General features: G+C 39.5%; 1 long non-coding RNA gene across 1 annotated transcript; it reads left to right on the top strand.

Moving 5' to 3' along the window:
* Positions 1–12,436: 12,436 nt before the first annotated feature.
* LOC129048775 (uncharacterized) lies at positions 12,437–23,586 on the top strand. The gene is made up of 4 exons (XR_008511390.1): positions 12,437–12,506; positions 14,084–14,138; positions 14,332–14,430; positions 22,455–23,586. It is a non-coding gene; the product is annotated as an uncharacterized LOC129048775 (long non-coding RNA).
* Positions 23,587–25,441: the final 1,855 nt, after the last annotated feature.

The following is a 25,441-nucleotide window of genomic DNA, read 5'->3' as shown; positions in this document are numbered from 1 at the left end:
GATAAAGAATCGATTTTCTTTTGTCTTGTGAGGCTCGTCTGCTGTGACAGAAAATAGGAAACCTAATAAAGATTGTGCTGCAGCCTCTCAGCACCCTGAGCCTGCACCAGCCCGTGTTAGAAGGAGAAAGAAAGGGGTGTGGGGTGAGAAACAAGCGCACTTCCTGAACAACCCCAGGGGGCACTGTTCATTTGGTGTTTGCTTTGTGCTGGGGGCTGGGGTGTTCATATAGATTACTAAGAGACAGAGATAAGAGAGCGGTGGAGAGAAAGAGAAAGGTTCCCTAGCACCTCCTCAGCAACTGTGCCTACAGGCAGTGGGCTCTGAGGTCGCCTTTCACTGGGAACCAGCCTCAAAGGCGAAATGTCCAGTGCAGTCACGCAGATCCCATGCCTGCAGCTTCATGCTCTGCTATCACTGTCTTAAAATGAAAATCTTGACAATTTTATCCTTGAATTTCTGTTTTGTGTGTGAAGTCTGATGGGATGTTTGTCCAAGCGAGCAATGGGGCTTGGAATTTCAGTTCCTAGGAAATCTCACCCTTTGCCACCTGCCTTTCTCCCCTGGGGGTGGAAGATTTTTTCACCATCCACCCTCCAACCCCTGCCCATCCTCCCTCCCCTTACCCTTCCTGATATTCACCAGCCCCTGCCACTGGGAGCAGGCCTTCAGATGTAGGCTCAGGGAGGGTTCCACTTGGGCAATTAGGCTCTGCAGCATCTTGGGGTCATGCATGAAGGTAACTATTCCGGCCCCAGGCTGGCACCTCCAATACAAGCACTCAGTGAGTCCTGGCACAGAGGTTGCAGCCCCTTTGGGATCACCTATCTGCCATGATTTGGGTAGGGGAGATGCCTGCCTCAATTTCCCTGCCCCTGGCTGTGGGACAGAACATTTGCCCACACACCAAGTCACAGCCAGGCGGTGTCTGGGCACCTGTGAGGGTCTGTGCTTGTCAGGAGTGCCCTCATGCCTCAGAAAAAGCAACATTAAATAGCAGATGAGAAAACACCATGACAGGTTGAGAGAGAGACAACAAAAGCAAGGCAAAAGTTTTATATTTTAGAATTTATAACAGTACTTTTTACCTGCTTTTGAATAAGAAGCCCTGCATTTTTATTTGGCATCAGGCCTCAGAAATTATGGTAGCCAGACAGAATGGTACCTCTTACCAGTACTCATCTCCGGGTCTTGTGGCTGAGAAGGGCCAGGTTCCACAGGAACCTCCAGTGCTGCAGTGAAATGTGGGGGCTCAGGGTTCCAACACAGCTTCGGTCCCCTGACTCTCTCTGCCTTGCCTGCCTGGGCTCTGAGGGCACCTGGCCGCCTTCCATCTTCCGCCAGCCTCTCTTGACTTCCAGCCCCTGCTCCTGTCTCTGTTCTCTGCATGCTCCCTGGCTGACTTTCTGCATCTACCTCCTAAGTGGGGGTGGCCTTCAATGCTCTGTGCCTTAGCCAGTCTTCTCTCTCTTCCCCTCACAGTGTCCACTCCTCTGTTCTCACCCACACCATTGTCAGAAGGTGACCAAAGGCTGCCCCCTAGCCACCTTCACTCAGCAGCTCCTGTTTACAATCTTGATCAGAAGAATGTGTATTTCTCAGATGTGTATGCAAGACACTCCGCTCTTCCCAGGGCATGCTGTCCTCTCTGATTCAGTGTGCTGAAAATGGAAGTTGCCCATTTTCCTCCTTACAGCAGCTCTTCCTTCTGACTTTTCTATTTCTGGCTGTGACATCCTCATTCTTATGATCATCCAGATCTGAAGCTTCCTAGCCATCTTTTACTCTTCCCTTTCCTTCACCTCCCACTTCCAAGAAAGCTCAAAACCTTGTCATTCCTTCCTTGAAAAATGTGCCTTGCGTTCGTTTATCCTGTAGTTTCCTATTGCCTGCAGTCTAGTTCAGACATTTATCAGCTCATGCCTTGACAAGAGCTTCCAGCTGACCCCTCAGCCTTAAGTCTTTTTCCCTGCCCATTATGCATGTACATGGCTCTAAGAATAAGTTTATTAAGATGGCTGTACTGTGCTGATGGTATCATTCTGTTACTCAAGCGTTTTCAGTGGCTCCCTATGAGAGAGCCTAGTTATCCTCTCTCCAATAACTGATCATGTCAGATAATGACCACATCCCTCCCCTGCTAAGACATTCAGGGCTTTTTATTGCTCAAAATGACCCCTAATGTGGCCTACACACACAAAAATGCACACACACTTACTTTGTCTACATAATTCCTACTCATCCTTCTTAGCTCAACTTCCTTGTCATAAAGGTTTATAGTGCTTCCTACTTCTCTTTTGAGAAAACTTATCACTATTGTTACTAAACCATGTTATAAACGATTAAATGTCACTCTTCCCTGCTAGAATATAACCTTCAAAAGGGCAAGGACTAGGTCAGTTCTGCTTAGACAGACCTCTCCCCTTGCCTGATGTACAGTAGACATTTAGTAAATATTTGTTGGACAGGCGAATGAACTACCATTTATTGAATGCCAGATTCTCTGCCTGGCACCTCATTTCATTTAATTCTCAGAGTATCTTTTTCAGTGCTGTTTCCACTCCATAGAAACCTAAAATGTCAAAGGTTGTGTTATAAACAAGGAGCCACTCTGCCTCCTGGCTAAGCAGCTCTTTCCACCCGTGCTCCCCACCTCTCTGCCTTCACACGGACATTGCTGCCAGCTGAAACATCCCTTCTGCCTTCATCTGCTGAAGTCCTAGCTACCTTTCAGAGTCCAACCTTAAAAAAGGTCCCTACCACCTTCTTCTTTGGCCTTAAATACTTATAATGGATAAGTTCAAGGGCTTTGGGAATAGACAGACTCGGATTTGAATTCTAAAATATGAAACCCACTTCCAAGCTATGTGACTATGTGACTTGGAGTAAGTTACTGATGCTCAGTTTCCTTATCTGTAATATACTGATTATAAGTACTGGCCCCATGAGGTTTAAATGAGATAGGTATTTGGAGCGTTTAGCACGGAGCCTTGTGTATGGGGGAGCTAAAGCGATATTAGCTCTCCTCCTTCTCTTCCTTTTCTTTCTCCTCCTTCTTGCCCTCTCCTCTTTCTTCCCCTTCAAAGCTGCCCTGTTACTTATTCGTTTTCCATTATCCCATTCTTATCTACCAACCCTGCCGACACCATCCTGGAACTCAAAATATTTTCTCTACGACATCATATCGGCAATCATTTCAAATGAATTCTATTGGCAACAACATCTGCCAGTGAGTAGTCAGTAGGTAGAACATTCCACGTGGACCAACACATGTTCTCCTGGATGTTTGCCCCATGACAGCCCAGAGGAGACATCATTTTTCAATCATCTCTGCACCTAAACTCTGTGAGTTATTTTGCATGAGAACTTTACAAAAGGTCCTCAGGGACCCAGATCCTGAGATCCCAGCCTCCCTGGTAGGAGAATATCCAGTGAAAGCTTAGCATAAAGGCCCCCATGATTCAATCACCTTCAACCAACTTGGTGACAAGTTGACTTCACTGGACCATTTCATGTAATCCAATATGTAGGGATTACAATTCAAGATGAGATTTGGGTGGGGACACACAGCCAAACCATATCATTCCACCCCTGGCCCTTCCCAAATCTCATGTCCTCTTCACATTTCAGAACCAATCATGCCTTCCCAATAGTCCCCCAACATCTTAACTGATTCCAGTATTAACTCAAAAGTCCAAGTTCAGAGTCTCATCTGAGACAATGCAAGTCCCTTCCGCTATGAGCCTGTAAAATCTAAATGCAAGTCAGTTACTTCCAAAATACAATGGGGGTACAGGCATTGGGTAAATATTCCAGTTACCAATGGGAGAAACTGGCCAAAACAAAAGGAGCCACCAGCCCCATGCAAGTCCAAAACCCGGCCCGGCAATCATTAAATTGAGGCTTGTTTACTAAGGTCAGCAGAGTGCTGGTGATGTCACACTTTCATTCAGTGGAATGGGGATTTTCCCAGGAAGCAAGAGGAAAAGCACATGACCATTTTTGAGCACCTACTCTGTGCTTGAAAACTTACATCCACTGCAATTCTTACAAGCCTACCCCAAAGGTGGACCACATCATCTCCATTGTAGCTCCGTCGAAGGGTTCAAGAAAGGCCTTCTAGAGGTAGTCATTTCCTTTTTGGCTTCTCACACTTCTAGAAAAGTTAAAAAAAAAAATCACCACTGGATAGTTCCAAAAGAATTGTGAAGGGCATCCGTTATGAGCCAATCACCCAAGGCAGGCCCTGACGGAGGATCCCTGGAGGAAAAGAGAGGCTACTTCTCTTATTTGGATAAAGGCATCATGGCCATTAAGAGGTGGATTGTAACATTCAGTTTTCCCCAACCCCATAAGTCCTGCCCAACTCTTTGGTCAGGCCTACAAAACCAAACAGGCCTGGCACTGAACAAAGCATTCCACACAATGTGGCAAGTAATGCAGCTAGTCCAGCAGGGAAGCTGATTGCATTTTTGGCTTTTCAAGAGATTATTATAAACAGCTGTTAGGACAAAAATATTTTTTTAAAGTGGCAAAGAATCTCTTGGGTTTCTAGAACCTGCTGTGATTTTTCTGCATATCTCCAAACCACTTACGATATATAAGGGGTGTTATTTAAGGGCGTAAATAACAACATTTATGAACTTTTCCTGGAGAGTGCAATTAGCTTTGCATAATCCCCTGAAACTGCGTTCCTGGGGAGCAGACCACTGGGAGAGCCTGAGGAAAGGTTCTGCTGGAGAAAGGGGGCCAGTGGCAGACAGAGCTGAGTTTCCAAGCATCTGCTCAGAAACATTTCCAGCAGCACCACTGGCCAAAATGGGCTCCCTTCAGGCCTGCTGCTGGACTGAAAGTTGCCCCCCCTCATCTTCCAAGGGGAATACTTTACGGCTTCTTTAGTCATTAACACTATACAGAGAATTAATCAACTACTTTTCTCTCATGGTAGCAAGCTCTTAGAAGGCCTGGAGCAAGAGGAGCTTGGATTGGGGGAAGGTCTAGAGGAGGAAGTAGCAGAGTGAGGAAGAAAGTCCGATTGGATGGGCACAGTGAGGAAAAGGAAGGGGAGGAGTTGGAGGAACAAGGCTACTTAAATCTTACTTTCTGTACTCTACAATTTGAACCAGCCCTCTAGAACCAGCCCTACTCACCCAGTGGTTGTCTCTTTTTCCATCCTAGCTCTGTCCTTTCCTCCAGCATCAGTGATTTCCTGCCAACTCTGACCCATCATTCTTTTCCCCAGTCTCAAAAACCCTCCTGCCCACCTCCCCATTGAGTATCCTTCTTGTTAAAGGATTTTAATTATTTAACGATTGAACATAATGCTTTGGATGTGGGCATGTTTGGGCATCTTGAAAGACCCTCAGGACTACCAGGGATCAGTTTATATGGAACCAAGAGCCTCTTGGGAAAAATTTCACCCTAAAGAAAGGAGAGTCAAGAGGAGATGACATTTCTGAAATCAGAAGGGTGGAGTGATTCTGGGAGTAGACCTGTATCTGCCCTCAGGAATCCATGCCTGAGCTCTGGGGCATGAAGCCTGTTATAAAAGAGAAAGTCAAAATAATGATGATGATGATGATGATGATGATGATGATGCATGTGACACAGCCTCACTAATATCTGCACTGGTATTTGAGGCAGGTTGCCAGTACTGGCAGCAAGTTTCTGTGGTGTGGGAAAGGGTGCTGCTGCAACCCAGGACAAGTAGCAGCTGTGGTGGTGGCTTCCAGCCTGAACAGACATGGATGGCTTCCAGCAGCAGCTCTGGATGAAGCTATGAGGGAAGCAGCTGACTCCACGGAAAGACTGAGATCCGGAGGCCCTGCTTCTGGAAACCCTGTGAGACACGTGAGATGTCCTCTGTGGAATCCCAGAAGTATTTAGGGGGTACTGGAGGGGAATTCCACTAATTCCAAAAGAATTAGAGGGTGAAGAGGCAGAAAAATCCTGGTAACCCTATTTTTACCCTAACTTAGTGTGGCTTGTCAAGTTGGGTGTCTGACTTTAGAAGGGAGAGTGGGCTCTGTGAAATCTTGTAATTTCTACCATAACTCTGTCTTAACACACAGGTGATTTTTCCAAGAAAGCCATTGTGAAGTCCTAGGCAAAGCCAGACAGAAAAGGAGAGTGGCCATGTTGTAGGCACTCAATCAAAATAAATGAAATTAATTAATTCATTGTAGTTTCAATGATCTCCATTCCTAAAATTATAACTAGCAGTTTCTACATATCATAAAGAAGATGCTCATTGTTAGTGCTTAGTTGTAACTTTAGCCTCAGGCTCAATTGTCTAATTAAACACCATCAACTTCAACATGAAACTTTGCACTGTGGCTAGAAAACAAAGAATAAAAAGAATATTTAGCTTTAGAGAGAAAGAGAGATCTCTCTCTCTGCCTGCCCTTTGAGAGTCCCACAGCTCAAATTATCTGTGATGGTATTAACATACCCTTGCTTTCTCTGGGTTCCTCTTCCCTTGGGGGAGGCATTTCTTGCCCACTCTGACTCGAATGTGTTACCTCAAGTTTGTCTCTCTGTGAGCCAAGCATGAAAGAGTTAACTGTTCTGATGTTGACAGCTGCTAGTCCTCAAGTATCTCTTAACCTTCCTGCCTATTTCCTATTGAAACCTCATCTTCATATATGTCTCTGGTGGCTGTCTCTCCTGTCTTCTGTGGTCCCAGAACACTTGATTTCCCTGTAGTCAGTGGCAATGCTACTGGACAGCTTGGGGGTCTTCAGCCCCATCTCCATCACCTCCCCAGACCCACCTCAAATTTTAAAAATAAACTACTATTGGACAAAGACAATTGATATTTTATCATAGAGCTATAAATAGCGTATTTAATAAATGCTGGCTCTTTTATTAATCTGCTACGTACCCTGTAAAACAAAGCAAAACAGGGTTTGAGGACATAATATTTCTATCTCCTTTGGGAATTTTACTATGAGGACCCAAGAGTCCAATCATACAAATGAGTAAGGTGTTATGCCAGAGAAGTATAGTTGTTAGGTAGGATAGGAATTTGTCTAGGAGCTGGAAATCTGGTTAGAAATGGATCAAGGGTCTTGTTTTGAAGGAGCATTTGCATAGAACCCCATTCCCACCAGCCAGACTAAATATCTTATAATTCATGGGGCATTGGTTTAAATATTCAGAAGAGTCTTGCTTCATTAGTGGGAATAACTATCTTTAAATTAAATGCTGCTCTGGTCCCATCTAATGAATCTTAAAAGCAAGACCAGAAGGCATTAATCTATGTTCAAATAGCTTAACTGAATCCCAGAAAGAAACATCAAGAATATTTATAGAGATACAAAAATATCCAGCACTCAAGGTAAAATTCATAATGTCTGGCTTTCAATCAAAAATTATCAGGCATGCAAAGAAGCAGAAAATCTAGGCCATAATGAGGAGGTAAATCAATCAATTGAAACTGAGCCAAGACTAACATAGTTGTTAGAATTATGAGACAAGGATGTTAAAACAGTATTTTGAACTGTATTCCACATGTTCAAAAGGATAGAATAAGAAAAAAAGCCATAAAAATCTTGAATATGTCGAGCAGGAACATGAAAGACCCCAATTTTTTAAAGACCAAAATAAAACCTGTATAGATGAACACTACAAGCCATTGGATTAAAAAAATTACATTTGGAGGACTAACAACAAATTAGACATTGCAAAATGAAGTTTAGTGTACTTGAAGACTAGCAATAAAAACTATCCACAATGGAACACAAAGAGAAAAAAAGACTCAAGTAAGATGAAAAGGACATCAGGGAACTGTGGGACAACTCTAAGCGGCCTAATGCACACATAATTGGAGTTACCAAAAGAGAGGTGTGAGCAGAAAATGTATTTGAAGAAATAATGGCCAAAATTTTTCCAAACTTGGTGAAAATTTGAAACCACAGATTCAAGAAGCTCAATGAGCCCCAAGCACAGAAAACATGCAGGCAACTACACCAAGGAATACCATAATCAAATTGTTCAAAACTACTGATTAAAAAATCTTAAAAGCAGCCAGAGAAAAACGACACCTATGTACAGAGGAACAAAAATAAGCATGACATCAGATTTCTTGTTGAAAAATGCAAATAAAAAGACATTTAAGGCAATGAGGGGAAATATATCTTTCCAACATAGAGGCAAAGTGAAAATATTTTCAGACATTCAAAAGCTGAAAGAGTTCAGCAGCAGATATGCACTATAAGAAATATTAAAGACCATCTTTCAGAAAGAAGGAAAATGATACCAGATGAAAATCTGTACCTACACAGAAAAATAAAGAACACCAGAAATAGTAATTTCACAGATAAACATATAAGATTTTTGCTATTATTTAAATCTCTTTAAATGTAATTGACTGTTAAACAACAATAATAATATAATGTGGAGATTATAACATACACAGAGGTAAAATATATGACAAAATTCAGAAGGAAAGTAATGGAAGGATGCTATTGGAAGTTTATTATACTATATGTAAAATGGTATCCTATAATTGAAGGTAGATTGAGAAAAATTAAAGATGTGTGCTATAAAACCTAAATCAACCAGTAAGAAAAACAAATAGTTATAGCTAAAAGGTCAATAAAAGAGATAAGATGGAATAATAAAAACAATTAAATCAAAAGAAGCCTTTAAAAGAAGAAAAATGGAAAAAATAAATGAGTCACAGAGAAAATAGGAACAAGATGGTAATTGAAACCTCACCACATCAATAAGCACATTAAATGAAGTCTATTTACTCCAATAAAAGGCAGAGATAGTCAAACTGGATGAAAAAGTAAGACCCAACAATACACTGCCTATAAGAAATTATTTTTAAATATAATGGAGAAAAGTAGGTTAAAAATAAAACAGTAGAAAAGATCTGTAAACATGAATCAAGACAGTTGAATGTCTATATATTAATATCAAAGTAAATTTCACTGCAAGGAATATTGAAGGAATAAAGAAGGTCATTTTACAGCTAAAAGTGGCTAATTCATATAGAGGATATAACCTTAAACATTCATGCAACTAATAACAGAACTTTAAAATACATGGATCAAAAATGGATAGAGTTGTAAACAAATGTATAAATAGAATGCAAAATTCAGCTTCAATACCTCCTCTCAATCATTGATAGAACACGTATACAAAAAATCTGTAAGGTTATAGAAAACTTAAATAATACTAGCATGCATCTTCACCTAACTGACATTTATAGAACACCCAGCCAAAAACAGTAGAATACACATTATTTTTAAGTGGACATGGAACATATACGAAGACAAATTATATTCTGGATCATAAGACAAGTTTCAATAAATTTACAAAGAGTCAAGTCAACATCATTAGTCATTGGAGAAATGCAGATTAAAACTATAATGAAATATAAATCTATTTAAGTGACTGAAATTAAAAAGGCTAGTCATGCCACATACACCAAGTATTTGGGAGGATATGGAGGAACTGGAATTCTCCTATACCACTGCTAGGAATGTACAATTATACAACCACTTTGGAAAACTGGAAATTCCTTAAAACGTTAACCATGTGTCTACCATATGATCCAGTCATTTTTCTGCTAGATGTTTATCCAAGAAAAATGAAAGCATTTGTCCATACAAAGATTTGTATATGAATAATCATAGAAGCTTTATTTCCAATGGCAAAATAACCAACCCAAATGTCTATTAACGTACGAACGCAAGTTGTTGTAGTCCATGAAAAAATACCCAGCAATAAAAAGGAATGAACAATCAATTCACGCAACATGATGAGTCACAAAATCATTATGCTGTTTGAAAGACGCCAGACAAAAAGGAGCACATACTGTATGATTCCATTTATATAAAAGTCTAGAAAATGCAAATAAGTCTACGGTGACTGCAAGCAAACCAGTGGTTATCTAGAGGAGGAAGGCGGGAGTAAGAAGATGGGAGAAAGGCACTACTAAAGCACACAAGGAAGCTTCAGGGGTTGATGGATATGTTCATATTTTGCTTTTTTTTTTTTTTTTTTTTTTGAGATGGAGTCTTGTTCTGTCACCCAGGATTACAGGTGCGCACCACCATGCCCGGCTAATTTTTATATTTTTAGGAGAGATGGGGTTTCTCCATGTTGGCCAGGCGGATCTTGAACTCCTGGCCTCAAGTGATCTGCCCACCTCGGCCTCCCAAAGTGCTGGGATTACAGGCGTGAGCCACTGCACCCAGCCTATATTTTGCTTTTGGTTTCATTGTGCCTATGCACACTTTCACACACACGTACATATTACAGTACAACCAAAATAAGGTGTTTGCAGATGCAACTAAGGTTGCTAATCAGCTAACATTGAGATAGAAGACTATCATGGATTTTCCAAGTGAGCCAAATCACTTAAGTTCTTAAAAGCAGAAAACCTTTCCTAGCTGTGGTCAGAAAGAGATGGCAGCATGAGAAGAATTTGATGCTCTGTTGCTAGTTCTGAAATGGAGACGCTATATGCAAGGAGCAGGGAGAGGCCTCAAAAGCTAGAAAAGACAAGGAAAACATCTCCCTTAGAAACTCCGGGAAGGAATGCAGCCCTGCCTGCAGCACCTTGATTTTAGTCCGGTGAGACCCTTATTGGACTTCTGACTCAGAGAACCATAAGATAAAAAATTTAGGACACCAAATTTGTGGCAATAGTAGAAAACTAACACAAAATTCTTACCCCAACATTTAATATCATTATACTGTAACATTTTCCTAATCTGATAGGTGAAATGGTTTCTTCTTTAATTCAAATTTCCTTGATTACTATTGAGTTAAACCTCAATTTTTATATTTTATCTTCTGTAAATTGTATATTCCAGCCACTCAATTACTTAAGTTGGGTTATCGTTTTATTGATTAGTAAAAATTTATTTATATATGTTGGATGCCATTCCTCTATTATATGTATTATAAATATTTTCTTCTAGTCTGCTTATATCTTTTAACTTTGTAATGTCTTTTGGCACAAACTTTCCATTTTATAGTCATATTTTTCTGTTCTTTTAAAAAACATTGGATGTGTGTGTGTTAAGAAAATCCCTCTTCATGCAAATGTCCTAAAAATAATTTATGATATTTTCTTGAATCAATGGATTTAAATTGCACAGTTTAAGCTATGTGTATATCTTTTATCAGGTATAATAAATTTTCTCAACCCCATTTATTAAGTAGTTCATTTACTCATTACTGACAAATCTACTACACATTTATCATATACTGTTACCATATATGCATGAGTTTGTTTTTGGTTTTCTGTTGAATTCCATTTATCTATTTGTCTTCTTTTGTACCAACACCACACAGTTTTATGTCTTTTTGTTCTATTCTTGGAACTCTACTTTTCCATAAAAATTTCAGAATCAGTTTTTCAAATTAACATAGAAGCTTCCTGAGGTCTGAGACTGTAACTGTGCCAGATCAATCTGGTTCAACTTTTCTGTAGCAAAATTGTGAGTTGTTTTTAAGTTGCCATGGACCCCTGGGTTTAAGGTCACATAACCTGAGCATGCTCAGATGAACCAAGTGTGCAATCACCAGTGGAACCTAACTGCTGGGACTGAGGAGCTGGAACTGAATTAAGAAGCTGACATTGCATGGCAGGACACAGAATCCAATGAGATTGAGCCCAGGCATCATCCCATGGCAGGATCCAGTCAAATCATGCCTCCCAGCATCACCTAATTGCAGGATCCAGTAAGATTATACTTCATTACCCTACATTTATAAAACCAACCCCAGCCCTGAGCTCAGGGAGACAGATTTGAGCATTTCCTCCTGTCTCTTTGCCAGTCTACTTGTAATGAAGCTTTTCTTTTCTCAAAGGCATGTGTCATGGTATCAACCTCTAAGTGCATGGAGCAGTGAGCCCATTGATTGCTTGGTAACAAGATTTTAGTCTTTTTTCTTTTAACTGAAGAATTATTTGTGTGTTTGGTGTGTTGTAGGAGCTCAATAAATATTTGTTGAATGAAAGAATGAATATTTGTGATATCAAAGTATTCCCTTCATTGTAAGTGGTGGTATTAGTTTCTTAGGGCTGCCCTAACCAAGTGTCACAAACTGAGAGGCTTAAAGAGCAGCAATGTGTTGTCTCACAGTTCAGGAGGCTAAACTTTTGAAATCAAGATGTTGGCAGAGCTGTGCTCTCTCTAAGGGAGAATCCTCCTTTGCCTGTTTCAGCCTCTGATAGCTCCGGGCATTCTTCGGCTTGTGAAAGCCCGACTCTAATCTCTCAATTTCTCCCTCCATCTTCCCATGGCTATTTTGCTCTCTCTCTGTCTGTGACCTCACATGCCATCTTCCTTCTTGTGTCTCTCTCTTCTAATAGGGGCATCAGTCTTATTGGATGAAGGGTCCAGTCTACTCCATTGTGATGTCATATTAACTAAATACATCTGCAATGATCCTATTTCCAAATAAAGCCACATCCCAAGGTACTCGAGTTAGGACTTAGACATATTTTTTAGAGAGATACAGCTTCACCCCTGTCAGTGGTATATCTCTTTTTTTCCTCATGCTTTATTTTTTGTCCTTCAATAACAATTATGAATCTTTCTCCATAGATCTTATCCATCTTTTGTTGTATTTCCAGGCAACTTTATAGCTGTTTTTGCTGTTGAGATAATTTTGCCTATTGCCTTTTTCAAATTGATCATTACTAATGTATGGGCATTGTATTGATTTCTGTATGTTGATCCAGCAAACTTCTTGCTCTCTTACTAGTTTTAAATGGGTTCTCCGATGTGTGGAAACATGAATTTTAAGCTCCATATTCTTTAATTTAGACATGGCCTGAAATAATGTGGAATATAGACAGTACAGACTTCAGATGACAACTCAAATAGAATGTTTGAAAAGTAGAAGATTGATTTATATGCTTTCAAAAGACAAATACTCAGCTAGTTATTACATACTCTTAGATAATAAGAGATTGATATTTATTTACAAATTGATTATCTTAAAAATTAAGTTAATTCTATATTTAATCTAAATCTTGCTTGACTAAAGCTGAGCTTCTCCCTAAATCTGCTTGCTAAAAAGACCAAAAGCTTTCCTACACTATTCATATATTTGTTTTGTTTGTTCTAAGGACTGTTGACTTGTAACTTTGAGGCTAGCATATCTTTATTATGGAAAACTAAATTTGTAAAGATGTTTATTATAAAGAACTTTGGTGATGAGTGATTCACTATGACATTCCCTCTCTGTCTCCATCTCATCCTGTAAAAGAAATGTGCAGTTCTCTTAAAATTAAGAACATGGTTAAAGGCATATTTTATTCTTTTAAAATATATACACAAGGAAGTTTAACACACTCCAGCAAATTAATTTTCAAAAACATGCAGTTTTGATGTGTCATAACAGCAGAGTCTGATGGATTTTCTATATAAAAGATCACATTATCTGTAAATGATGACATTTTCTCTCATCATCTCCAAACCACATATCTAGTTTCATTTTCTTGTCTTATTGCATTAAGACCATCAACATATCACTGAATAGTGGACATTTGCTTTAGGTTTTTAGTAGATACCCTTCATTGCATTAAGAGTTTGCAAACAGAAGTCCCATTTTATTTCTAGTTTGCTAAAAGTTTTTATGAAATAATGATTTCTTTTGAACTTTTAGTATTTTTGTGCTTATTAAAATGATTATGATTTTGCTCCTTTATTAATGCAAATTGTATTGATAGATTTTCTAACAACAATTTTGGATTTCAGGGATAAGCTGTATTTGATTAGTTTATATTATTTAAAACTGCTGAATTTAAGTAGTTAACATTTTATTTAGAATGCTTCCATGCACGCTTTATATGTATGCTTCCAATAAGACTGATCTATAATTTTCTTTTTCTATACAGTGTTTATCTGTTTAGATAGCAAGATTATACTAGTCTCCTAAAACAAGTTGAACTGTCTCTCCTTTTATTCTCTGGAAATCTGTGTAGCTATGGATTATCTGTTTTTAACTACTAGAAACTACCCATCCAATTTCACCATCTGATCTCATTTGAATTTTTCAACAAAATATGATTATAAATATATTCACCTATATCCTGATTTCTCTCTAGGTTTTATAAGCCTTCTGCCATATATTCATTCACTCACTGTCAAGCAGACAAAATGGTAAGTCCTTTATTCAAGGAGCTCAAATACTAGTTGATATAAACTGTTCTTCTGTTATCCTCCAAGACTACAGTCTTTTTCTCTGCCCCCAAAAAAAAAGATTTATCTATACCTTTCTAAACTTAATTGCCTTATATGTGTTAATATCGTCTTTATCCCTAAGCAATTCCTACCCCTTTCTGTCTTCTCCTAGAATATTTTATACATAATCCTATTGCAGCCTTGATTCAGGAATATTCTAGAGGTGGCACCTGCAATCAAAGCCTCCTCCTGCTCACTGTCAGTAGTTCAGGTATGTATTTATACTTTGCGGAATTTAGTGGGAAAGGCTTCTGGGAAATAACTCATGTTGTGTCCACTACTGGAGTGTAGACTACTGGAAAACAACAAACACCAAATTTCCTTGGTTTATTTCATGACTCTATATGTAATTCCCAATACTATCATTTTTAGTGTACGTATGTATTTCTCAGTGATACACATAGACTGCAAGGGCAGGAACCCAACTGAAGGTGAAGAAGCTATGCCATACAAACTGGTATTCTAGTGTTGTTATTTTGTTTCCTTTTTGTTATCTTGGAGACTTTACAACAGCTTACTCAAGTGTTCTAGCCCAATTTCACAGGGGCTATGAATAATTAGAGAGGGTCCTGTCTTCATTAAAGGGGGAATGCCACCACCAGTCAGCCCAGTGTGGTGGTGGCAGCCAGGGCAGTGAAAAAGGTGACTCTGTGGTGACCTGAGTCAGAGACGTGAGGCACAGTGATTGCTTTTCACATGCAGGTTCAACACTACATCCAAGGGCTACTTTGAATGATCTGGGTTTGACTTTCATTAGGAAAAAGAGATGGCCGGGCATGGTGGCTCATGCCTGTAAACCCAGCACTTTGGGAGGCTGAGGCGGATGAGTCGCTTGAGCCCAGGGGTTTGAGACCAGCCTGCCCAACATGGAGAAACCCCATTTCTCCTAAAAATACAAAAATTAGCCAGGCGTGGTGGTGCACACCCATTGTCCCAGCTATTCGGGAGGCTGAGGCAGGATAATCGCTTGAACCTGGCGGGGTGGGGTGGTAGGAGTAGCGGGGCAGTGGGGGCAGAGGTTGCAGTGAGCTGAGATCGCGCCACTGCACTTCAGCCTGGGCGGCAGAGGGAGACTCAAAAAAAAAAAAAAAAAAAAAAAGAAGAAGAAAAAGAGATCATTGCTTTTCTTATGTATGCTTTAGTCAATTTGGATAGGAAAGAAAGTAATAGGTCACAGCAAGTCTTCAGATGTTTATAGAGACTGCTCAGAACAAAGCTCTCTTCAGAGTCAGTGCAATTGACCTGAAGCCCAGGAAGAAGAATCTTTAGGAGCCAGAGATACATGCCCCATCCTCCTTCAGAGTGCCGGGGTCAGGCAGGGCCCATGAAGGCTGAAGAGGACACCCTCTGAGCAAAACCCACTGCCAAGTGGAAATTTACACCAAACAAGGACCAGGAAGCTGGATCTGCGAGGAGCCGAGATGCCACACACTGGCATCGCACCAGCCTTTCTCTTCCTGGGTCAATGGTCTGGATGGCTGAGAAATGATAAGTAGAATTAGATGTCCTGTGAATTGTGCCATTAAGTCCGCCTTTAGAGTTTGAATCAGATATCTGAACCCTGTAAAGTTCTTTCTTGCCTGTGTATATGTTTTGGGTGTTGTTTTGTTTTCTCATATGTTAGTAAGGGTTTTCCGTATACATGCATGTATATGTATATATCCTTTAGTACAAGTGGTAGAAAAATCACAAGTCTGAGTTACTTAACTAATAAAATATTTATTATCTTATGCAAGAGGAAGTATTGAGGTAGGGCATTCAATGTTCATGGACCTAAGTTCTTCCATTCTGATACTCTTCCATCTTCAGTACATCAGTTTTGTTCTCAGACCAGCTTTTTTCATGGTCACAAGATAGTTCCACAGTTCCACGTATCACACCAGACATGTCAACATGCAAAGGAAGAAGAGATCTCTTCCTGTATATCTCTTCTTCTGTATCTCTAGAAGCCTCCCAGTGGACTTCCTTTCAGGTCTCATTGGCCAGAATTATGTTCCATGCTCATACTTAAACCAATCACTAATATGGGAAATAAGACCACCATGATTGGCTTAGAACAACCACCCTTGAAGCATGTGACTGAATGAAAGAGAGCGGAAACAGAAATAAAGTCAGGATTCCTTGGGATGGAATAATATCAGCATTCCTTGGGAGGAAAGGGATGAAGTGGAAAATAAATACAAGGCAATCAATAGTAATTACTACACCTGATTTCTCCTGAATAAGGAAGTTTCCCAGCCCCAGTTCAGACTAAAAAGGAATTAATATGTTCTCTGGTGGTGTTTCGAACAGACTTAAAGCAGCCAAAGGAGAGCAAGGTGGGTGTTCCAGGAGAGGCAAAGAAAGAGATCAATACAGAGGACCCATGGATATTGGCTCTTTTCCTCTGGAGCCATTTCTTCAGTGTCGGATGCTGCTGCCTTCATCTCCCTTGCAAGGTCCAACTTAATATAGCCAGAAGCAAGCTTTAAAACTGCTGTTATGGGGGCTTTGGCTCTTTGCAAATAACAGAATTAGCAGGAACCTCAGGAAACTGCTCCAATGGGGAGCCATTAGCCAGAATCACTGTTGCTGGGCAGCTGGACTGAGTCCACCAGCATGACCCCCTCCAGGCGTGAGTGGGCCGGATACTGTTGTACATATTTGGACTTGCTGAAGTCGTCAGGCCATGTTGACCTCAGAAGCAGGGAAATGGCTGCCATCCCACTTTCCCTACTCAGCAGAGATATTTTGCATACATAGCAAACCTGGAGTCCAAGTGGGAGAGCATATGAGTAGGAAATAGAAGTAAACAATGAATTCGAAAGGCCACTTTTTACTGATTAAGATTGCTTTAGGCTACTTATACTAAAGATGTAGCATCAGCCTCAATGGACAGCTTGGTACTCCAGCCTAGGTGACAAAGTAAGACCCTGTCTTTAAAAAAAAAAACAAAAAAAAAAAACAGTACAAGTTCTGAGGCCACACCTCAGACCTATTGAGTCAGAACCTCTGATTTGGAGGCTTATGAATCTGTATTTTAAAGACCTCTCTGGGCATTTTCTGAAGTTTAAAAGGCATTGCTCTGGATCCTTGTCATCCCTGTGGCTTTTCCTAAAACACTGGTAAATCTAAAGGGGTATGGGTAGGGAGCAGGGCTGGGGAATGGAGCATGGAAGGTCACTGGTAATGGTACAGCCCCAGATATCATCCTCTGGAAAAAAAAAAAAAAAAAAAAAAAAGATTAGCTAGCCTGAAAGGAAAACATCAGTCACTTAACTGAGTGGGTATTTGTTGTACCAAAGATTTCATCAATCTGCAGTAAAACCCAGGTGTCTCAGCCATGTGATGGACATTACAGGGTAAGACCTTTAGGAAGAAAAATTCCTAAAACTGCATGTGTCTGCTTGGCTGTTCAATTATTGGTGTCCTGGAATTGCGCAATGTGGCAGCTGGGCTGATGTACCCCTGAGGTCAAAGCATTTTAGATCTAGAAAGGACCGTATATCTCAATCCCTTCAATTTATAAACTAAAGGAGGTGAACTAATTTGACCAAGATCACATGGTTAATTTAGCATCAGAACCAAGAGTTCTGAAAACTCAGATTTCTACCTTGGCAAATGAGTCCTCAGAGAATAATCCAAAAGAAGCAAAGGGCTAAGTGTTAAAAGATATTAGTTTTATTTCAACAACAATAACAATCACAAATATCTGAGAAGATGGGAATAGTTAGGTAATTTATAAGCTAATATACTATACAGTGATTAAAGTTATATTTATAAATATAAATATATATTTTTATATTATATTATAATATAAATATTACATGTATAATGAAATTTATAAAGATAGATATATATATATACACACATGCATGCACACACAAATATATTGCGTATGTGTGTTTTAAACAGGTTAGAAAATTGTGAATTGTGTTATAAGAGGCTTTCCCAAACCTGTTAGATCCTGTTCAGTTACTTCTACCACACCACAACCCCAGTGGGTGCTCCTCACTCCACAGCACCCATCTATGCAGCCTCCTGAGTACAAGAAGAAGCCATAAGTCATTCTCAACCCTGGGTTGAGAATCATCTGGGAAACTTAAAAAATAGCACTACCCAAATCCAACAGACCAATTGAATCAGGCTTTCTAGAGGAGATGCCCAGACATCTATATTAAAAACACAACAAAACAAATCAAATCAAAACAAACTTTCTGCTATAGTTTGGATAGTTGACCCTCCAAATTTCATGTTGAAATTTGATCCCCAATGTTGGAGATGGGGCTTAGTGAGAGGTGTGTGGGTCATGAATGGCTGGATGTCACACTTGAGTTATTGAGTGAGTTCTTACTTTGTTAGTTCCTGTAAGCACTGGTTGTTAAAAAGAGCATGACAGCCTTCTCCCCTCTCTTATGCTTCCTTTCTTGCCATGTGATGTCTGCACATACCAGCTCCGCTTAAACTTTCATCATAAGTGGAAGCAGTCTGAGGCCCTCAGCAGAAGCAGATGTTGAAATCATGCTTCTTGCACAGCCTGCAGAACTGTGAACCAAATAAACATATGTTCTTTACAAATTACCCAGCCTCACATATTCCTTTGTAGCAATGCAAAATGGACTAAGACACCTTCCCAGGTAATTCTGCTGTGAGGTAAATACTGAGATTCATTGAGCTAGTCAAGTTAACCTTCTGACTTTGAGTGAACCTCATGCATACCTTGTTGGTAGCTTCAGGGGCCAGTGCAACAGGAGACTAACAAAGCTGGTTAGAGTACTGTCACTCTTGGCCTAAAACTCAAAGAACTTATATATTTTCTTGAGTTCATCCGCTATATGACTGCAGTAGATTAAAGATGGTCACAAATTCTTTGCTACTTCTTCCATTGAGAGGTAGAACCTATTTACCTCCCCTTGAATTTGTGCTGACCTTAAGGGCTTGCTTCACTGGCACAAAAGAATATGCCAAAAGGGACATTCTGGGACTTCTCGGGTTAAATCACAAGAACCTTTGTAACTTTGATCCATGCCTCTTGGCACATTTGCTCTGGAGGAAGCCATCTATCTGCAGAAGTTCAAGTACCTCGAGACCACCAGGCTGTGCAGAAGCCCAATTTAGCCACTTGCACAAGTCATGTGGAGAAAGAGATCCTGGCTAGCTCAGCTGTTCCAGCCACCATAGATCAGGCACTCGTCATGCCAGTGAAGAAGTTGTATTGGACATTCCAGCACCAACAGATGCTCCAGCTTTCCAACTGGAGACAGATCTGGCTCCAGATGGTTGTAATTCTTTATTCTTCATCTCTCCATAGCTGGTGACACACATATCATCCTTCTGAAATTCACCTTTTCTTGGCCCACCTCTCATGTCTAATCAATAAGTAGATGGTAGAAATTTGTGATGCAAAGAAACATAGGTAGCTGAGATGTCTGTGGGGTTTAGTACAACAGATTTTTAAGGATTATGGACTTCAGATAGTTATTTCCTAAGGTAAATGCTAGTCCCTGTGTCCTCTTGCCTAGCCTGGCAGAACATAACATGTAGCCCACCACATTAAAATGCCAATATTGCCAGGGTGAGTACAGTGCACATTGCTGTATATCTGGTTTTGATGCCCTGATAGAGTAAACACAAATTAGGAATGTGATAATGCCAGAAGAGTTCTTTAACAAAGGAATTTATTAAGACTATGAAAGGAATTGTTGAAATTCTAAACCCAAATTACTTATAATAAATACATACATACTACAAAGCTGTAAGCTTCCAATTCCTCTTCAGAACTGTCATGTGTATGGTGAAAGGTAAAGGTCTAGTTGCATTCTTCTGAATATGGCTAGCCAATTATCCCAGCATCATTTATTGAGTAGGGATTCCTTTTTCAATTGCTTGTTTTTGTCAGTCTTGTCAAAGATCAGATGGTTGTAAATGTGTGGATTTCTGAATTTTGTAGTCTGTTCCATTGGACGATGTCTCTGTTTTTGTACCAGTACCGTGCTGTTTTGGTTACTGTAGGCTTATAATATAGTTTGAAGCCAGGTAATGTGATGCCTCTGGCTTTATTCTTTCGTTCTTAGGATTTCTTTGGCTATTTAGGCTCTTGTTTGTGTCCATATGAATTTTAGAAAATTTTTATCTAATTCTGTGAAGAATGTCATTGGTTGTTTGATAGAAATAGCATTGAATCCGTAAATTGCTTTGGACAGTATGGCCATTTTAACAATATTGCTTCTTCCAATCCATGAGCATGGGATGTTTTTCCATTTATTTGTGTCATCTCTGATTTCTTTCAGCAGTGTTTTATAGTTCTCCTTGTAGAAAACTTTCACCTCCTTAGTTAGCTATAGTCCTAAGTATTTCATTTTCTTTGAATTGGTGGCTATTGTAAATGGAATTGTACTCTTGATTTGACTCTCAATCTGGACATTATTGGTGTATAGAAATGCTACTGATTTTTATACATTGGTTTTTGTATCATGAAACCATGCTAAAATTGTTTATCAGTTCTTGTTGCTTTTTGGTGGAGTCTTCAGGGTTTTCTAAGTATTGAATCATATTGTCAGTGAAGAGAGATAGTTTGATTTCTTTTCTTATTTTAGTACTTTCTATGTCTTTCTCTTGCCTGACTGCTGTGGTTAGGACTTCCAGTACCATGCTGCGTATTCTTGCCTTGTTTCCATTCTTGCCTTGTTTCCATTCTCAAGGGGAATGATTCCAGCTTTTGCCTGTTCACTGTGATGTTGGCTGTGAGTTTGTCATAGTGGCTCTTATTATTTTGAGATATGTTCCTTTAATGCCTAGTCTGTTGATGGTTTTTATCATTAATAGATGTTGGATTTTACTGAAAGCTTTTTCTGAATTTATTGAGATGATCATGTCATTTTGCATTTAATTCTGTTTATGTGGTGAATTACATTTATTGATTTGCATATGTTGAACCAACCTTGCATCCCAGGTGTATTAGTCCATTTTTGCACTGCTATAAAGAACTGCCCAAGACTGGATAATTTATAATGAAAAGAAGTTTAATTGACTCACAGTTCTGCATGGCTGGGGAAGCCTCAGAAAACTTACAATCATGTGGAAGGGGAACAGGCACCTTCTTCACAAGATGGCAGGAGGGCAAAGAGCTGGGGAAACCACCACTTATAAAACCGTCAGCTCTTGTGAGAACACACTCACTATGGGGAATCTGCCCCATGATCCAACCTGCCTCCCTCAACACATGGGGATTACAGGCCCTTCCCTCCACAGGTGGGGATTACAATTCAAGATGAGATTTTGGTGGGGACACAGAGCCAAACTGCATCACCCCTCTAGTAGGAGTGTGTGTGAAGGAGGAAATGTCAAACACTTATAAAACCATCAGATCTCTTGAGAACTCACTCACTATCATGAGAACACCATGGGGGAAACTGCCCCCATGATCCAATCCCCTCCTATCAGGTCCCTCCTTCTACATGTGGGGATTATGGGGATTATAATTTGAGATGAGATTTGGGTGGGGACACAGAGACACACCATATTACGAGGAATAAAGTTAATTGATGATGGTAGATCAACTTTTTGATGTGCTGCTGGATTTGGTTTGCTAGTATTTTGTTTAGGATTTTTGCATCTGTGTCCATCAGGGATATTGGCCTGAAGTTTTCTTCCTTTGTTGATTTTGATATTAGGGTGATGCTGGCTTCATAGAATGAGTTAGGAAGGAATTTCTCCGCCTCAATTTTTGGAATTGTTTTAGTAGAATTGGTATCAGTTCTTCTTTGTACATCTGGTAGAATTTGGCTGTGATTCCATTTGGTCCAGAAGATTTTTTTGGTTAGTAGGTTTTTTAAAAATTATTATTACTGATTCAATTTCAGAGCTCAATATCAGTCTGTTCAGGGTTTCAGTCTCTTCCCAATTCAATCTTGGGAGATTGTGTTTTCAAGAATGTATATCTATTTTCTCTAGATTTTCTAATTTGTGTGCCTAGAGTTGTTCATAGTATTCTCTGAGGATCTTTTGTATTTCTGTAGGATCAGTTGTAATGTCATTTTTGTCATTTCTGATTGTATTTATTTGGATACTCTCATTTTTTTCTTTGTTAATCTAGCTAATAGTCTATCAATCTTGCTGTTTTTTTTTAAGAACCAACTTCTGGCTTTATTGATCTTTTGTATGGATTTTTGCCTCTCAATTTCATTAAGTTCTCCCCTAATTTTAGTTATTTCTTTTATTCTGCTAACTTAGGGTTGGTTTGTTCTTTTCTTCTAGTTCCTTTAAATGTAAGACCTCAAACTATAAAAATCCTAGAAGAAAACCTAGGAAACACCCTTCTCAACATCAGCACTGACAAAGAATTTTTGGCTAAGTCCCCCAAAAAATGTTGCAACAAAAACAAAAAATGACAAGTGGGACCTAATTAAACTAAAGAGCTTCCATCTTTAGTTTAAAAGAAACCATCAACAGAGTAAACCGACAGTCTACAGAATGGGAGAAAATATTTGCAAACTGTGCATCTGACAAATGTCTAATATGTAGAATCCATAAGGAACTTAAACAAATCAAAAAACAGAAGACAAATAACCCCATTAAAAAATGAACAAAGGACATGAATAGACACTTCTCAAAAGAAGACATACAAGCAGCCAACAAACATGAAAAAAATGCTCATCATCACTAATCATCACAGAAATGCCAGTCAAAGCCACAATGAGATACCATCTCACACTAGTCAGAATGATTATTATTAAAAAGTCAAAAAGTAACTGATGCTGGTGAGACTTCAGAGAAAAGGGAATGCTTATACACTGTTGGAAGGAATGTAAATTAGTTCAGCCACTGTGAAAAGCAGTTTGGAGAATTTGCAAATAATTTAAGACAGAGCTACTATTTGACCCAGCAATTCCTGAGTATATACCCAAAGGACAATAGATCATTACACCGAAAGGACACATGTACTTATATATTCATTGCTGTGGTGTTCACAATAACAAAGACATGGAATCAACGCAGGTGCCCGTCGACGGTGGATTGGATAAAGAAAGTGATAGATATACACCATGGTGTACTATGTAGCCATAAAAAATAATGAAATAATGCCATTTGCAGCTACGTGGATGGAGCTGGAGGCCAAAATCCAAAGTGAATTAATGCAGGAACAGAAAACCAAATACTGCATGTTCTCACTTATAAGTGGGAGCTAAACTTTCGAGCACACGTGGACATAAACACAGGAACAATGGACACTGTGGACTGCTAGAGAGGGGAGATAGGGAGTGGGGAGTGGGCTGGAAAACAACCTATTAGGTACTATGCTCACTACCTGGGTGCAATATACCCATGTAATAATCCTGCACATATACCCACTGTATCTAAAATAAAAGCTGAAAAAAAAAAGTCATGTAAATAATGGCACAGAGTCTGTCTGGCCTCATCTAAATGCCCCTTCTTCCATGTTCCTTTTTTATACATCCCATATTGCTCAGCAGCAATGTCTGGCTCTGTAGGGTTCTTTGTTTCTTATTAAAGTTCTAGTCATTGCTTAAGCCATTTTCAAAGTGACGTCTTTAAGAACCAGCTGATTTACCTGGAACACTTGGTTTCTCTGTAAAATCATCTATAAAATGTGGGGCGCTTGTTTTATTTGTTAATCCTAAGAATGGCTTTTTCTCTCTTCCCCAGGCACTGTTTATGCAACTATATTCCCCTTGGTCTTAATAAGTGTTTCTAGAGGGAGGAAATATCTAAACTCCTTTGATAAGAAGTATAACTTCCTTGTTAAGTTTCAACCTAGAGATGGCTTTCCATTATACGTTCTGTGTAATACCATAACGTATTGGTAGTAGGAGCTTACTGGCACCAATAGTACAATCATTTCATGCTCCCTATCACATGGATCACATGTATGCCATGTACAACCATTTATATGAAAGCCTGGAGGAGTCAACACAAAAACAATATTATTGTGGAGCAATTACTGGTGAAATTCTCTTTTTCCCAAGTTTGCTTAGAGATATTTCTTTTTTTTAATTTATTATTATTATACTTTAAGTTTTAGGGTACATGTGCACAATGTGCAGGTTAGTTACATATGTATACATGCACCATGCTGGTGCGCTGCACCCACTAACTCGTCATCTAGCATTAGGTATATCTCCCAAAGCTATCCCTCCCCCCTCCCCCCACCCCACAACAGTCCCCAGAGTGTGATGTTCCCCTTCCTGTGTCCATGTGTTCTCATTGTTCAATTCCCACCTATGAGTGAGAATATGCGGTGTTTGGTTTTTTGTTCTTGTGATGTTTATTGCGGCATTATTCACAATAGCAAAGACTTGGAACCAACCCAAATGTCCAACAATGATAGACTGGATTAAGAAAATGTGGCACATATACACCATGGAATACTATGCAGCCATAAAAAATGATGAGTTCATGTCCTTTGTAGGGACATGGATGAAATTGGAAATCATCATTCTCAGTAAACTATTGCTTAGAGATATTTCTGCTTTTAAAATTTAAGTAACTTTAACAAATAAATCTGTGCTATTTCCAACAAATTATACTACCTCTAATATCCCTTCTTTGGATTCATTGAAAAAGTTTCTCAAAGAGAGGTTTACGCCTTTCTACCCACTGAACTCCAGGAACCCAATTTTTAGAGAACATGTTCTTAATTTGTTTGACGTTCTGGTGTTAAAGAAAATAGATCCAAGCAAGGAACAGTAGGAATACAACTCAGAGTTCCCTGTGGAGCTTTTGAGTTGGGCCAGGTTGTGATTTTCCTTGAAAACAACAAAAAGAACTTCAGCTCAGGGAAGGAAGAATTTCATTGACACCAAAACTAGTACTGTCACTTTTTTGGGGAGATGGAAAACTCTAGGGGATAGCCCAAGCAGGTGCTAGGTTTTAGAGCCAAGAAATTCCCATGAGAATTGCTGAATTTCACATCATTCCTAGAAATAGCTCAGAGATTTATATTATTTACATGGGGTGTACAAAACATGGGCTTCCTGTAGGTAACTCCCTCCACCTGCTTTGGTTCCACAAGCCTCATTGGGCCAGATTTCCAAAGTAGAATGTTCAGTATTGCACCATTGCTGATCATGAATATGGCTGAGAAAATCGCTAGGTTGAGTTGGTTGCCCAGTTCACAAGGATCTCTCTCTTGGTGAGAGCTTGTATACACAGAAGTGGCCCAGAGGCTGTACTGGTTCTATATGAACACGATTTTGAGCCTAACAGTAGATACAGAAGTAAGC

This window comes from Pongo abelii, chromosome 9 (genome assembly GCF_028885655.2).
Source record: "Pongo abelii isolate AG06213 chromosome 9, NHGRI_mPonAbe1-v2.0_pri, whole genome shotgun sequence".
Classification (NCBI taxonomy): Eukaryota; Metazoa; Chordata; class Mammalia; order Primates; family Hominidae; genus Pongo; species Pongo abelii.
This window is presented reverse-complemented; position numbering and strand designations above follow the sequence as displayed.